The 17,496-nt window shown below is 38.8% G+C and overlaps 1 protein-coding gene across 1 annotated transcript in view; it reads right to left on the bottom strand.

Annotated features, from left to right (window-relative positions):
* Positions 1-17,496, bottom strand: part of pam (peptidylglycine alpha-amidating monooxygenase) — an 85,283-nt gene that overhangs the window by 34,484 nt on the left and 33,303 nt on the right. The gene's annotated exons all lie outside the window — the stretch shown is intronic.

Consider the following 17,496-nt stretch of genomic DNA (forward strand, 5'->3'; position numbering starts at 1 on the left):
AGCTGAGTGCCGCTACGTTGGAGTTTACCCCGGTGGACGAGAGGGTTGCCTCCCTACGCCTGCGGGTGGGGGGGAAAACTCTGACTGTTTGTGCATATGCACCAAACAGGAGTTCGGAGTATTCGGCCTTCTTGGAGACCTTGAGTGGAGTCCTGCATGGGGCTCCAGTGGGGGACTCCATTGTTCTGCTGGGGGACTTCAATGCGCATGTGGGCAATGATGACACATGGAGAGGCGTGATTGGGAGGAACGGCCTCCCTGATCTAAACCAGAGTGGTTGTTGGACTTCTGTGCTAGTCATGGATTGTCTTTAACAAACACCATGTTCGAACATAGGGATGCTCATAAGTGTACTTGGTACCAGAGCACCCTAGGCCAAAGGTCAATGATCGATTTTATAATCGTTTCATCTGATCTGAGGCCGTATGTTTTGGACACTCGGGTGAAGCAGCCAAAATGGGTTTCCTCAGGAGGGTGGCTGGTGTCTCCCTTAGAGATAGGGTGAGAAGCTCAGTCATCCGTGAGGAGCTCAGAGTAGAGCCACTGCTCCTTTGCGTCGAAAGGAGCCAGTTGAGGTGGTTCGGGCATCTGGTAAGGATGCCCCCTGGGCGCCTCCCTAGGGAGGTGTTCCAGGCACGTCCAGCTGGGAGGAGGCCTCGGGGAAGACCCAGGACTAGGTGGAGGGATTATATCTCCAACCTGGCCTGGGAACACCTCGGGATCCCCCAGTCGGATCTGGTTAATGTGGCTCAGGAAAGGGAATTTTGGGGTCCTCTAATCCGCCATACAAGAAGTCTACCCGGCTTTTCTCCCTGATCATAAAACTTTTAATTGAGCCTCAATAAGTTCGCAGCAGCCTTATTGTGTGTAATGTCATTATACAGTCCCTCCAGGATTTCACGAAGCAAATTTTGTGCGACTTACAATTTTGACGAATCACCGCAACTTTTCCGCAAATTTGACGAATAACCTGAAGTTTCCTGCGACTTCAACCAATCACAACAGTCCCATGTTCAATCTGAGAGCCAATGACTAAGCGGGAGTGAGGACGGGTTGATAATTTCCTTGTTTGTGATATGAAGATGAGACGTGTGTGTGACTCGAACATCTCACATTTACCAACAAAACGTACAGCGAAAGACAAAACATTTCAGACCATCCTGTCAACCTGTATACATTTTAACATCAATGTAGACTGTAACGATTTATTTTATTTATCCCCCCACGACGGAAGCTTTCACACTCACACACACACACACACACACACACACGGTGGATGCAGGAAAAAAAAGGAGATGAGACGACACAATGACCTAAATTGAGGAGAGCTGCGCTCGTATTTGTAAGTCCAATAAGTTCAAGTCTTACTGAACTAGTCTCATTGGTCGCTTTTAAGAAGATGTTGTTTGACTTAAAGGCAGCCACATCTGGCTGTAGATGTTTTACCTGATGTGTTTAGGATTCTGGTTGACTTTGAGGGATTTGCTGTTTCAGTTGTTTTGTTTTTAGTGTTTTTGTGTATTTTATATTTGCATGTACTGTATGTGTGGTTGAACTGCTGCCTGCCTTGGCCAGGACACTCTTGAAAAATAGATTTTTTTAATCTCAATGAGTCTCTTCCTGGTTAAATAAAGGTTAAATAAAAAAATTAAAATAAATAAGTACTTTATCAAACCGTACTGTATGTATGTGTGTCCCAGGCCATGTTAGGAAATTAACTAACAATGTAAAGATCAACAAGCCACTGACACATCTGTTCAAATTTGATTCATTCAATAAATTATAATTTTTTTGTCTTAAATCCACTAGCCATTTTCATATTATACCAACATTTGCAGCATCCTGAGCTTTTTTGGTAAGGTTACTAGGAAATGTAGTTTTATTCTCCCCAAAAAAATGTTTCCTTTTTATTTTATACAAAAAAACTTTTTTGCAACTTACTCCCACAACTTAATTGCAACAAACATACAAAAAACATCGTAACTTTTATCGCAATTTTTTACAAAAGCTCCCGCGAAATCAAGCATTTTGGGCTGCAACAATCTCAAAAAAAGCCGCGAAATCCTGGAGGGACTGATTATACGGAGTTCTAGAATTACTAATTGTTTGGAGATTTCATTTTCATTTTGTCTATCTTGCAAGCTTTTGTTTTCAAGCATTTTGATTTTGGATTCCAGGGGCCTGTTTCACAAAACCAGGATAAGGGATTAAGCCTGGATTTCCCAGTTATCCTGGCTCAATTTAGCCTTGACTCGGTTTCACAAAAGCGGAGGCACATAAATCACCATGGAGATTTATTCTGTACAGCTAGCCTGCTCCTGACCAGGCTAACAGCCAGGATTTATTTAATCCTGGAGCCTTTTCTGATCACCCAGCAGTGGTTTCACCTTATTGTTATCAGCCTGGATTAAAATACAACAGGTACATATTGCTGTTCATTTAAGTACTGTTATTAGTTAAAGTTGTGACCATTATTTTTTTATAATTATTCATGTGAATGTGAATTGTCTGTGGAAATCTAAATCTAATATGAAGAGGTGTGTTTTGATAGATTTGACACCATTGTTACGGTTATATTGCTGTATGAAGATTGCTGTTCATATTTTTGTTAGAAGTTTGATGGATATATTATGGCAGTTGTTGAGATAATTAGAAAAGGCTGATAACATTTCAAATGTGTTTTAAATGAAGTCTGTTACTAAGGGCAATACATACAATGCTTGACATTTCTATAGTTGACCAATGCACCTTGAATTATTTTAGTTGAGAATTTTTTTTTTTATTATTCTTTAACAATAAGGATCATGTTTATTCATCTTCCATGTGCATTGTATTTGGAATTCTTGGCATACAATTTGTGTTGTCCAGTAAACTGGGACTATAATTTGGGAGGATTGAACAATTTTAAGAACATATTCTTATTGTACAATCCTCCCAAATTATAGTCTTAGTTCACTGGACCAATAACTATCTGATTTAGGCTACTGTACATTCAGGTAACAACAGGGAGAGGACACCTCAATGGTTTTTGAACTTTTTTGCTGGGGGGAAATAACTGACGAATATACTCTGTTCCATTCATGTTTACAGTGTGCATGGAATTTATCACTTAATTATCTTTATAGTTTCTAGATTTTAGTCCAATTTCTTCAGTGTCTTTATTTTCTATGTCCATACAGTATATTAGGGAGCAAGGCATATAATATGTAGAGAAAGAAACTCGTCCTCTATAAAAAATAAAAAAACACGAGAAAAAGCGTGGCAGATAATAGCGGACTGACTGAATTATATATCTAAAAATATACATTTATGATATACTGCTCTTGACTGAAACCATTCAATGAGTCACTGTCATTTGCAAAAACGAACAGTTGTACACTTTGCATTAAAAGCGAGCAGTGGAAGTTAATATGACTTAGGAAATTTATATTTTAGCCCATGAGAGAGAGAAAGAGGGAGAACCAGAGTGAAAGATATTTACGCATCATATTTTAGCGTTGTAGAAAATTGATCTTGATGGTAAATTTCATGGCAAAGAGTACTACTGTTAATTTGTGAAAATGATTAGTAGCCTAATCCTTGAATGGTATGATTATGACTGTTTCAATTCAGAGCCGTGGTCAGTTAATGTATGTTTAGGCTGCTTACACATTCAGTCGTTCCGTGATCGTCTTGCTGCGCTTTTTCTCGCTGTTTTATTACAGCGGCCGTGTTTATTTCCTTTTTATACAAATCATGTGTTTCACGTCATCATACTTCCACAAGAAGCTGCTGCTCACTCTGTATAAAGTATGAACAATGCGTATTCTCCATTTTGGTCTTTTGAGGAAAGCCGTGGACGCGCAACTATCTGAATTACTTCAGCCTGGCTCAACCTAGTCGCTCCTCCTCAGCCTGGCTTGGCCTTCGTGAAACGCACCAAGCCAGGCTGCACAGATTAGACTAGCCTAGCCGAGGTCAAGCCTCGCTTTATCAGTTATCCTGGATTTATATATTCTGCTTTTGTAAAACAGGCCCCAGATCCCTAATTATTTCCTGTGCTTCTTTTGTTTTCCTGCTTGTGTATCTTATAATTTGACCTTAATTAAACGTTAGCTAATAGGTGTGTTTCCTGTAAGAACAAAATCTTGGCTTTTAACCATTTTAACCTGTTCATAACCTGCTTTGCTTTGGTCAGTTCACGCAGGCCTCTACAGTTCCATGAAATATTTTTAATTAAAATCTGTCATTTTTTACAGCGGGTAGCAATAGGAAAGCTGAAATAAAAAAAATTATAAAATCCCCTTTTTTTGCTCTGCATATTGGTGACTGCCAAATAGTGACTGATAAAACAAATAGACATTAAGGTTTATGGATAAAGTTGGTACCATAAGGTACCTCACCCAGTACAGTCCTTGGCAGCGGCCACAGGTTCGAGTCCAACCCGCAGCCCTTTGTTGTGGCCCTTTTACTGCTTGAAACAAGTCCACACTGTAATGACAAACCGCTCTTCTGCATTTTCTTAAAACTCCTATTCATGTTGCTCACTAAATTAAAATTAATCCAGATCTTTTTCAGAAATACTTTTTGTTACAACTTGTGTCACACAGACAGCCTTTTGTAACTGCTTTAAACTTTAACTAATGACTTGAAAATCTTTCATTTTACAGTATGGTACAAACATAAAATACATCAAGTCTCTCCACAACATTTTGCAGCATGTCAACCTTATCCTCCGCCGTGGATATGCGTTGTTCAGCCTCAGCAATGTGGCTGCTGTATTCTCCAATGTCAGTTTTTAATTGCTGTCAGTACCCCATCCATCTCAGAGTTAAAATCTAATTTGAATGACAGTGTAGCCTTCATGATGTCCATTGTAGAGGGGTTGTTCATTATTTTAGTGCTGTTGGTACCTGACTCTGGAACGTGTGCACCTCTTTGTTCATCTGAATTTGGTCCCGTCAGCTTGTTTTCTTCTCCAGCTGTTTTATATTTGTCCTTGGTTACTTTTCTCGGCATATTAACTTGTATTACAACTATTGTTTCAAATTGTAATATTTTTACTCTGGGATTATTTAAGTAGTATTTGTTTTAGGATTAGCAACAGAGCACAAGAATCCACGTCTGCTCACCGCGCCATCATAACCGGAAGTCACAGCCTCTTGGTGCGTTCTTTTTGTCTTGTAATTGCGACTAGTAGCTCGAGTGTGACTTCACATCCATGTCGAAAAACTAATAACCGCGGGTTGTTGCGTTCTTTTTGTCACACAATACTATGAGTCGGAGAAAAGATGGATTTTTGTAACATTTTTAGTAACATTTAGGATTCTATTCACCCAGTTATTGACATATTACACAAATATATTTCACAGTTTGATACATGAAAATTACGTTTTAATTAACGTTAACTTTAGGCTACTGCTCTGCTTTCTGCTCAAGACTCGGCTTAAAGCCGTTGTTGTCATAAAGCAACCGAGCGTCTCTAGCCAATTTCAGCTGCACAAGCTACAAAATAACTAATTAGGCGGTATTTAACTCATAATAAGACGACATGCCTATAGGTAGCAGTATACAGTGCTATGTGTACAACTTCTTCATTTGGTTACAACAAAGACAAAAGTGCTTAAAATTGTAGAAAACCACAATGTTTACTACATGAGATGCACGACGTAGCCATCTTTGAAAGTAAACTAAGGGTCCTCTGAGTTCAGACGACTTGACGAGTCGTATATACGACCTCCGTGGCGTTCTTTTTGCAACTTCCGGTTCGTAACTCTGGAAAACGAGTCATAAATCGACTTCGGTGGACAAAAAGAACGCACCATTTTTCTTTACTGATAGACAAAACTTGGTTTCTTCGTCACTCCAGAAGTGAGAAGCTTTCACTGCTGCCATTTTTGCCCAAATTCTGTCTTGTGTTCTGAATGAAACACACCCTTTTGCCACTCCCCTCCTGTTTGTGGAATATGGCGCACAAGCTGTAGTGCGAGAGGGAAGATGGCTGAGGGAGAGAAGCAAAAAGGTGAGATCAAATTCCGTTGTCTGGGAAAAGTTCTGATTTGAGCAATCCGACGTGGAACAGAAACACATAATCTGCAAGATTTGCTACACGGTAGTGTCCGCCCCACTTGGTAACATCACAAATCTGTTTAACCATCTGAAACATAAGCACAGAGTCTCGTATGACCCACTAACGTTGCTAACGAAAAAACTGAAAGAGAAAACATCTTCTGCAATGCTGTCTTTTATTAAAGACGCACTTTCACTCCAGTGCCTTCCCTACCATTGTTTTGGGGGGGCGACCCTCCACCCACCCTAAAAGAATGAGACAATTATATAATTATGCTATATATATTCTACACACAAAAAAAAACCGATGCGCAAGATAAAGTTGTTTTCACATATACAGGCAATTCACTTCTCGTTTATCGCCTTAAAAGTTCAATTCATTTTAACTTAACGGGCTGGCTACATTGCATGCGTAACGTATGCGGAGCAGACCATCCAACACTATGCTTTCACTATAATCAATGACAATGGCTACACCGGGCACGAGAGTGTGGTGCTTATGCTCCGTGGAGATCTGCTCTACAAGCGCAGGACAGTCTTCTATTTATAGCTTTTACGCAAGGTTTTACACAGAAATGGATCATAGTGTCATTTCTTTTAAATTAAACTACCGATATACAGGAAACGACTTAATGACTGTGACTGAGCGTGTTGGCAGTTTTATTTTGAGAGTTTCTGTGTCTATTTCTTGTTTTCCTCACCTGCGTCCTCCGATAACAGTATGTCTCTCTCCGTCTCGCCTATTGATAGGTGAAATAATCAAGCCTGCATGTACTCAAATGTATTTCCATATGTCATATGTTCTATAATGTGTTATTATGATCGAGAAAGAAGATCACAGTGAGGCTAAGAGGCCCCGTGCGTGCGATGGTGGCATCTGGTTCAGATGTTTAAGTTAATAACAAATTAGAGTAACTAATTGACTAACTGAGTAACAAATGGCCTTTGGAAGGGGCTACAGGATGTTTGAGTCTATTAGAGTAGGGGGACCTGTCAGTATTAGGATGAGATCATGAATAAGGGTTTCCTGATGGGCGGCCCCAGAAAGTATAAAATGTATGTTCAATCCTAAGATTGGGAGACACTTTGGGTACATGCAGTAGATGTTTTATTCTGAATGGAATGAAGGATTTGCTCCCTTTTTTATTGCTTAAGTCTGTAAAGAACTGGTCTTGGGAATGGAAAGTTGATGGAGACATGATTGGCTGTGAATTGATAATTGGATGATACTAAAATGCATGTTTAAATTCCAAAATGTTTTAGGAGTGTTGAATTGTTGAAAGCTAAGTGCCTGCATCAAATTTGACCTGTGAAGTGCTGGCCAGCACGATAGGGATAGGTTCTGTGTGAGATTGTAGTGAAGATTCTGAGAGAGAAAAAAAGAAGACAAACAGTTGTGAGACCAGCGTAGAAACGCGCTGAAGAACAGAGACGTATATGAGAGGACTCTGTTGTGTGTTTGAAAGTACCAACATAGATAAATGCTGAAGATCAGAGACGTATATGAGAGGACTCTGTTGTGTGTTTGAAAGTACCAACATAGATAAATGTTGATGACAGAGACGTATATGAGAGGACTCTGTGTGTGATTGTGGCCCAGAATTGCCGGTACGCCGTGTGGGTGTTACTGATTTTTGTGCAATTCTGGTGCGGGACTTTAGGGGTTTAGGGGGAAGTTGCAGAGCACGGAGTCGAGCAATGAATGTGTTGAGTTTATGACGACGGTGAGACGTCGGAGGTAGGTTATTTTTGAGAGCCCTGTAGACAGTGGACAGAAGACAGGGGAGTTGTGTGAGTGTTTAGTTAGTTACACAGGACACAGAGAGAGAGAGGAGTTTAGATAGTGAATTTGATGACGGGACAGAGCCGGTAAAACTTCAACACTAAATACGAACGACTTTGATTTTGGATTGGGGGGGATCGTATATGGGGGAAGTTTATAATGCCTGGGAATTGTTAGCATCACAGTATCCTGATAATGTACGGAAGGCGAAAGCAAAGAAAGAAAAATGTTTGTTTAAAAATTTTATGTTGGCCCAAGCCGTAGACAATCCAAGGGGAGAGGAAGGAGCTGCAGCCTGCTGCCCTTTGACCCCTACCCCAGCTGCAGCTGTGAAAAAACACACAGACACAGGAATTGGCTCAGTTGCAGGGCATGTGAAGTATAAATCTTTATATCCAGCTCTGAACAAAATTGTAAAACCGCCTGCATATAGGAGGATCAGAAAAGTGATGAGGATTTGGACATGGGGTTGTTTACAAATGCTCAAGATCCAAAACATCCTCAAAAATGTATGACAATTTGACAAAATTGTCATAAAACACCTAGAGAAATGGCATAATATAAAATTTCCTCCAATGTGGAAGCCTTTACTAGGCTTGCTTCTGCAGCATAAAAAAAAAAAAAAAAAAAAAAAAAAAGAATGATTAACAGCTGCCATGTGTAATTTGTGTCTGGAGCCCAAACAAGCAGAGACTGATCATCCTGGAAAAGAATTTCCAGCCCCTACCTCCAGTGAAAGTTAGAGACGAGAGGACTGAATGTTGGGCTCCAGGACATCACCTTTGCCATGATTTGAGTGATGGTGCATCTGAAATGATTTTACATTGAATAATAGAACTCAAAATTTGGTAATTGTATAGGGTATAAGAAAATGGGTGATATTTGTAAAGGTGAGAGACAGAACAAATAAATCTGATTCCTGTTAAGAAATAGAGCGATCTAATCCAACTCTGGTGGAATATCAGACTGACGGGGTTAATGTTAGTTTTATGAAAACTAAGAATGATGATGTTGCTGTGAAACCACTGACAATTAAGTAAAACAAATAATCAAAAATTGGATTTTAGTAATGTATAGGCCTATAAATTGAAATGATTAGCTGTTGAACTGATGTGATCATTTCCTGTTTCAGAAATGGGAGGATTTTTCTGCATTATTACTTTTGATACCTTTAGTACATATTTTTATGGTACTTTTCTGACTTAGGTAATGTTTGTAGCAACATTCTGAATCAATGATGTCATGGGTTAGAATGTAGAAAGAGAATCAAGAAAACTAAAATGAGTATGATTGAAAGTACAAATAATGCTTCTCGGGGAGTTGTGTTTTGTGTTTATTCAGTGTGCCTCGATGGGTGTCAGAGCAGGCCCGTCTCACTCCCCCTACAAGCTGCGAGACCGGTGTCAAGCTGTCCCAGAACCAGGACGACGACCAGGAGATTAAGAACAGTGGACTCAACCACCAGCAGTCCAAATTCGACGAATGCTGGGTTCAGTATTCAATTTTATCATCAATATGCTCTCTCCCTCACACACTCACAGCAGAAACACATCTGGAGCTGGAGGACAGGCTGAGGGAGGGGCTGCAGTCAATTACTCATGGTCAAAGTGGCTGAAAGCCTGGGGACATGTAGTTTTTCAGGGCATGATCAGTGACTGACATTAAGGAAGTAATGTCCCTCGTGTCTACAAAGTATTTTGGGTGAAACATGTCCATATGAACTGAAGTTTGAGTAGTTCAGCCTGACATGCCTGAACAAAGAAGAGGTATGATGCTGAAAGTGATAAAGATATCCACAAGTCAGTGCTGATCACATAAGTGAGACTGTGAGCAGGACGCTAGCATGAGGGGAGAAGGTTTCGGAAAGGGCAACCTGATGACCTGAGGTCTCCTTCACCTATCAAGAGACTCTGTCTGAAGGGAGAGCAGATGAACAGCCTGCAGACGGACTGTGAGAGGGAAAGGGGGGAGTGAGAGAGCGGATGTGCTCTGACTCACCGACGCAGGAGAAGGAGGTACTGTATCGTTAAGTACATATTTTGAAAAATACACTTCTTCTAAAGAATTTTTTTTTACTTCTAATGATTATTTATGTAATTAGTTATTCCCATGTGAACACACATGAAGGGCTAAGACATGCCTCTATGTCAAGCTACTTGGTTAAAAAAAACAAAAAAGGGAAGAAACTAACATTTTGTCTGTACCTGGTGATATACAGTCTGTACAAGTTGTGGTAAATGTCCTGTTCCTGTGACAGCTTCTACCAAGGTTAGTGGCAAAGATGGTAATTCAGTTGGTGTTGGTCTGAGTTCATTTCATTGTTCTATTTTAGTGCACCAATGAAATAGGCCACTTTTGAACATGTTTTATGATTCAGTGCTGCCTAGATAATTTATTGGGAAAATTGAATTGGAAGTAAAGTAGAATTGATATAAATACTGTAAGCAAATTGAGACTGCTAAGATCTGAGGACTGGGAGTATCTACCATGGAAAATATCCTACCAAGATTAACATCAGTAAACTAATCTTGGATGAAGTTTGTAAAGGCACCCTTTTATTCTTTGATATGATACGATTCTTTGATACGGATTCATGAACGGAAATCAATTTATTACACCCCCATGATGGATTAACATTTTTGTCAGAGGTTTAGAAATCTGATTTTAATATCACTATACTGCATAAGTTGCAGTATTGTTACTTAAGCCAGTAAATGTGAAAGGGTAAAATAACTTACACTGACTCCAGAGTGTAGGTGTGCAATTCATTGATTTTGATAGTGATTACAATTTTGGCTTACTGATTACAGGAACAATGTAGTGGAGAGGAACAATTGTTTTCCACATTACATGTGCAAAGAAAGTTTGTCTTGTGTTCAGAATGGAAACTGTAAAAGAGATTAAATGTGAAGAGTTTAAGATAATTTTTACTGATCAAGATGTACACTGATTGGTTGAAATGATTGTTAGAGTTGAATAATTACAATATCGGTCCAAATGTCAATGAGTGCAAGCATTGGGAAAGTGAGAATTCAGTAGTGGCTACAATATGTATGGGTTGATTTTAAAATGTAGCAAAGTAGCTGCATTACTTCATGATTAGTATTACTGTGTATTGGGTAGTATATTGATGTATGTCATGTTGTTGATTGTACTAACACCACGAGCAGGTTGAGAGGAGAACTAAAGGACACAGGGAAAGAAGGCAGACTGAAGAATGACACAGTGAGGCACAGTGTGCGTAGTACCGATTTAGAAAGATTTCAGGACACTCCACTCAATATTAATGAACTACAATGTATGTTACTTCCTTTGAGAACAAATGCAACAAGGGCATTTATATCAATAGTGTTAATTTCACTGTTATTGGGTTTAACGGATCAATAATGATGGTTGAATACAAATCAATTACTGATGAAATAATAGGACAGCCTCAAGTTGTGGTAGACGCAATTTTGAAACCAGTGTTTTGTAATGATCTGTGGAAGGGCTTTCTTCCTAAATTCTTTGTAAAATGTGACATGAAAGTGTTAGAGAATGTGTTGCCGCAACCGGCATTGGGATCTAGGAGAAAAAGACTGGCATTAGCGTGCCTACAGGCAACAGGAGGTGAAGGGAAATATACTGTGGGAAATTTAGTGGTGTGTCCCAGAGTGGCATATATAGATGGAGATGGTTTTATTCCTGCCACGAAGTATCTTAGGTGGAGATGTGCAGATCAGGTTTTTACGCATTTACCAGCTCATTGGCAAGGACGTTGTTCACCGTATTGGAGTTCATATGAGGACAAAAGTGATTTAGGTATTTCACAAATCGAAATAGTCAAGGTAAACCACGATCCAGGAGTAGCTCAGATAAATGACCATTGAAAGGAAGGAGGAGCTAGAGAGTAAGACAGAGGAAGAACTTGGGAGAGCAACAACAGCACAAGAGGGTGAACAAAATATGGTCTTAAAAGGAACTTGACTTTTGGGGACAAGAAATGCAGCACATAACTTCCAATTTATGGTATCAATACATAACCAGGAAAGTTAGGAAAGTTACTTCAAATTCTTGCTATGCATGTGCAGTAATGTTACAATTTATGATCATGTTACAATTTATAATACAGAAATATCCATTAATTGGTTTAAGTGAAGGACAAAGGGTGAGTGGACAGAGTACAGTTGTAGCAGTGAGACAATTATTAGTGACCGAGGGAGTGCGGACATTGCTGCCAAGGTGAAAAGATAGTGTCCAGCATAGTAAGATTTATATTGTAGAATCACACATAACGGGAAGGACTGGAAAGAATAAAGAGATTGACCGTAAATATAATACGATTAGAGTTTCAGGGTACGAACCACCATCGGAAGGTTGTCTTGGATTTTATAAAAAGATATGTGTTTGACATGCCTCTTGATTTGTCGAAACAATCATATAAGGTTGCAGCGATACATAATAAATCAGCAATTTTTTATGTTTGCATTGAAGGACGTGAACAGGAAATAATACATGGGAAAAGGGAGAGTATGGGAGAAATTCCTGAGCAACAGTGTATCAAAATCATAGACAAACCAAATTAATATAGGAGGATAGTAGTTTTAGGGACAATAGAAGTCCCTGGGTTTTTTTCTGGTGTTGTGGGGAGAATATTTGGACTTCATTACCGAGTAATTTCATAGGACGGTTTGGTGTGTGTACCATGAATGAATTAATATACATTGTTGAACCTGTAGAATTAAGAAAAGAAAGCCGTGAGGGGCATAAAAAGAAGAGGGCATTGTCAGATGTTACAGGGTATATCCATCTACAGAATAAAGATCCAACAGGTCTTGCAGAAAAATATTATGCATTAGATAATGACCATAGAAGTTTTTCACATTCGCAGATGTATTTCAAGACTATGTTCTGGAATACTGTATGATAACCATTTTCTGATAACATTATCAAGGAGGGACGTGGTCAATTTAGCCAATGCTACTGCATTGGGATTCCAATCTTTGAGTACAGAAGTTGCCCTAATTAGACAATTTGCTATCGAAAATCGTTTAGCTTTGGATACAATTACCGCGGCTCAAGGAGGAGTGTGTGCGTTAATCGATACGGATTGTTGTACGTATTTACCATCAGAATCCCAAGGATTAGGGAATTTGTCAATCGCATTAAAAAATCTCAAAGAGATTCAAGAAGGCATTGTTAGAACCAATAAAGAAGCACACATGACAGGAGGAAAGTATGCAGATATTGGGAAAGGATTTGAATAGATTACAAAGATGGTACTAATAATTCTACTGTTACAGGGATAATAGGAATTAGTGATCTTTCTTGTTGTCATTTTTGTGTTAGGATGTTGTTTTCCTATTTTGAAGACTTTAATATTGAGATCTGTCAACAATATTTCTTTGGTACAAAATCCAGTTAATCATGTACATGTACACGCAATTAATCGAAGAGTGAAACGATCTGTTTCTTTTGAGTCATTGTTTTCTAATCCTACTTCAAGTGAAGATGAAGGACCTGTGGGACAAGTTGATTAAAGAGGTTTATGAGAAATTAAACAGGAAAAGGTTAACACCATGTTAGTAATGATGAAAGATAAGTTTAGAGCCATGCTATCATGACAAGAAATAATGTAATCGCCCAAAGAATCGGCTGGCAGTGTTTAATTGGGGATTGAAGAGGAATTTTCCTGGTATAAGAAACAGCCATCCAGGTTTTTCGCCTCTTCCATGATTAGTATGGGTAGTGTTTGTGAAATCTGAAACTGATGTATCTCTGTATAATCATTATTATTGTATTGTATTCTTGTATTACATGTATTATTGGGTCAGATGTATTTGTATACGCCAATGTAGTGCCATGATGTTTTGTATTACAACTAGGATAAAAAAAAAGGGAGGATTGATAGGTGAAATAATCAAGCCTGCATGTACTCAAATGTATTTCCATATTTCATATGTTCTATAATGTTTTATTATGATCGAGGAAGAAGATCACAGTGAGGCTAAGAGGCCCTGTGCGTGCGATGGTGGCATCTGGTTCAGATGTTTAAGTTAATAACAAATTAGAGTAACTAATTGACTAACTGATTGAGTAACAAATGGCCTTTGGAAGGGGCTACAGGATGTTTGAGTCTATTAGAGTAGGGGGACCTGTCAGTATTAGGATGAGATCATGAATAAGGGTTTCCTGATGGGCGGCCCCAGAAAGTATAAAATGTATGTTCAATCCTAAGATTGGGAGACACTTTGGGTACATGCAGCTTGTGTGTGTACACAGGGTTATCTCCTTTGTTCAATATTGAATAAAGCTGCCTATAATCTGAAATCATCATAGTCGTCATATGTGAACATCTCCATCATCCATTTCCAGAGAGTTCCATCTCTCACCTATGACTCACACAATCCTAGGCCGTGTGTGTGCAGCTGGTATAGCCAGTTAAAATAAACATTCCGCGGCACATATGGTCCGCTAACGATCCGCATATGTTGCATGATCAATGTAGTCAAAGTCCTAGGAGAAACACTGCACTCCAACAACTGTTTAGATAAATGATTGGAAGAGCATGAGGAGTTTGAGTGACCTTATATGGGGATGTTGGTTGCTGGGATGTCCAATGAGAAGTGTGTGCCAGTTTTGTGCCTATGTGTAAAAGGAACGAATGCTGAAGAAAGGTCAGTCATTTTTATGCAAAAAATACTCAGGGTCTTTTGATTGAATAAAGATCTTATTATTACACCATCAGGTCTCCTTAAAGATTCTTTGATTCGACAAATCGGCCTAAGAAAATCCACAATAGTGCAACTCATTATCTTGTTGAGTTCAGAAAAGCAAAAAAATTAACAGATGCCGTTGCATACTTTTTAGCCAAAGACATGTGCCTAATTAGCACAGTTGAGAAAGTTGAATACTTTTGACAAGCAATATAAATTGCCATCTCTCCACTATTTAAAATGCTATTTAATGTCAGTTGGACCTTAATCTATGTCAGATTGGATAGTAAACAAGCCTCTATTGATTAGGTCTAAATAAACCACATTATGTTATTCATGCTTTTCCGCCTAGCTAGTTCCAAAAATGTTAATTCACAGCAGTATTTCATTCTAAATGGTAATACATACTTAGGAAATTACTAGTGGATTACAACAGTGGACTGATTAGTAGTGTTGGGTGACAATATTAATTGTGAGACCATATTAATTGTGAGCTAATAATTTAGCTGTCTTTGCTAGCTGGGCAGGCAAACAGTAACCAGCCAGTTCAGCCACAATTTTAACTTCTGTCTGCTAAAAGGATGACACACTGGTTAGGATGACCAGATACAGTCTTCCATAAGTCTTGTTTGCCTTAGTTATATGTTAATTAAACAATGCTCCCTAAGGTATTACTGATTAATTCAACAAAGTACCAAGTAGTTCTGACTGGTTAAGGATGGTAATAACTGAGATAAAATTGTGTACTTCCTAAGAAAATAGGCAATTAAACCTTAGAAATACCCCTTAAATTACCCAGCAATAAAATGTACCAATTTAGTTATCCAGGCTTTATTTTAACAGCCCAAGTAATATTGAGTACTTTCTATGAATTTAGATAGTACTTTCCAATGAATTACATAGTTGTATAAAGTTATTGTTCATAGCAATAACTTTATACAACTAAGTAATTAATTGTAATCTAAATTCATAGACAGTACCCAAAAAAAAAGCTGTTACAAAATAAACCCTGGATAACTAAATTGGTACCTTTCATTGCTGGGTAATTTAGGGGGTATTTCTAAGGTTTAATTGCCTTTTTCTTAGGAAGTACACACTTGTAGCTGAGTTATTACCATCCTAAACCAGTCAGAACTACTTGGTACTTTGTTGAATTAATCAGTAATACCTTAGGTTTTACCTCGTACTTCAGCTGTAGTTCCTCTATAATTACCTACTTATTACCAGTGGTAGTGCCATAATAATGTAAAATTACCATGTAAATACCAGGTAAATACTTGGTAATTAGGGGACTGTAAAAGGAAGAATTACCCAGATTTCCAACTGTTCACATTTTGTTCTACTCTCGGCGTGTTACGCAACTCTAAGCCAGCCTCCTATGATTTGTCATTGGTTCCAGCTAGGCAGGAATGGAGTTTTTTTTTTTTTTTATCTGTTAATCTGTTGTCGCATGTATGTGGTGGCCTCTAGCTCACCGAGTAAGAGCTGTTCCTATCGAATCCGACCTGCTGCCCTTTGCTGCGTGTCATTCCCCATCTCTCTCCCCCTTTCCTGTCTATCCACTGTCACTATCTAATAAAAGGGAAAAGCCCCAAAAAAATAATCTTAAAAAAAAAAACATTGTCGCATGTAGCTACATGCTAACGCCAGTAAAATGTCATCTTGGCTGCCAGTGTTGTTGTCCCCAATTCCGGGTCTAATTGCTCCTGAAACATTTCCAGTTATGTAGCCTTTATCTGCGATTTTTGACTGTACAAAGTGCTGCTATACTCTATTAGTATCCACTGCTAACTATAGTAGCTACATGCTAACGGCAGTAAACAATGTCATATTGGCTGCCAATTTGTTAAATTCTCCCCAAAACATGTCCGATTGGGTAGTGTTTGGTTCGGAAGCCTTTATCTGCGATTTTTGATGATAGAAAGTGCTGCTTCGTTCCACTACAATCTAACGTAGCCTAGTGCTAAATATGAAGTAGCTGCATGCTAACACAAAATAGCTGTAGTCTTGGCGGCCAATGCTGGTCATTTCTCCCCAATTTCGGCTCACTTTACGCTGGTACATGTCCAGTTGTGTTGCATTTGGTTTAGAAGCCTTTATTTGTGATTTTTCACAGTAAAAAGTCCTGCTATTTACCATGTTGCAGCAGCTCCAGCTTCAACTAGCAAAACAACAGCGGAGGCTGCAGTGCGCAGATTCCAGGAAACACTCTGGCCAATCAGAGCAGACTTGGCTTTGTCGGGAGGAGGGATTAAAGAGACAGGCGCTCTTACAGATCATCTCATACAAAGGGTGAATACAGGTGCATTATTGCAACATTAAAGCATGTAAACATGTTCTAGTACAAACACAAAATTCAAGTTTTATCCTGAAATCTCTATATAATAGTTGCCCTTTGAGTGTCCGTTTTTTTAACAGCGATTAAGATATACAAACTTAAAAATTCAGGGTTTCTGCAGGTCTGGCCTTGGCAGTTTGGAGATAATGCTGGGGCCGGGACTGGAGCCGCCAGATACTTGGCAGAACCAGCTGATTGGCTGCGATATAAGTTGCATGTTGGTCTCATTTGTAGTCGTAATACAGCAAATTATATTTGGACTAGCAAAAGAAAGAACTACAAGACCACAGAATAAAAAAATAAAAATAACATTCTAAAGCACTGCGGGAGCATTTCAATGAGCATTAGAGGTATCGTTATATGGATATATGTAAATAAAGACCTGCTTGAAATTATTTAAGACCTAGAACACAATACTTTAGCAAATTGAAGACTTTTTAAGGCCTACAATTTTGATCTTGAAATTTTAGTCTTTTTAAGACCCGCGGAACCCTGAAGTTAGGACATCTTGTTGTTCGCTAGTAAATGGCTAAAAAAAATGGCTACCAAGAGGGACATGCCTCTCAATAATACAATTGTAATGGAATGGGAATTCAGCCTAATTATCAGGCAGGAGCTTTGGTTGTGAAAAG

Source organism: Perca flavescens, chromosome 16 (genome assembly GCF_004354835.1).
Source record: "Perca flavescens isolate YP-PL-M2 chromosome 16, PFLA_1.0, whole genome shotgun sequence".
NCBI lineage: Eukaryota > Metazoa > Chordata > Actinopteri > Perciformes > Percidae > Perca > Perca flavescens.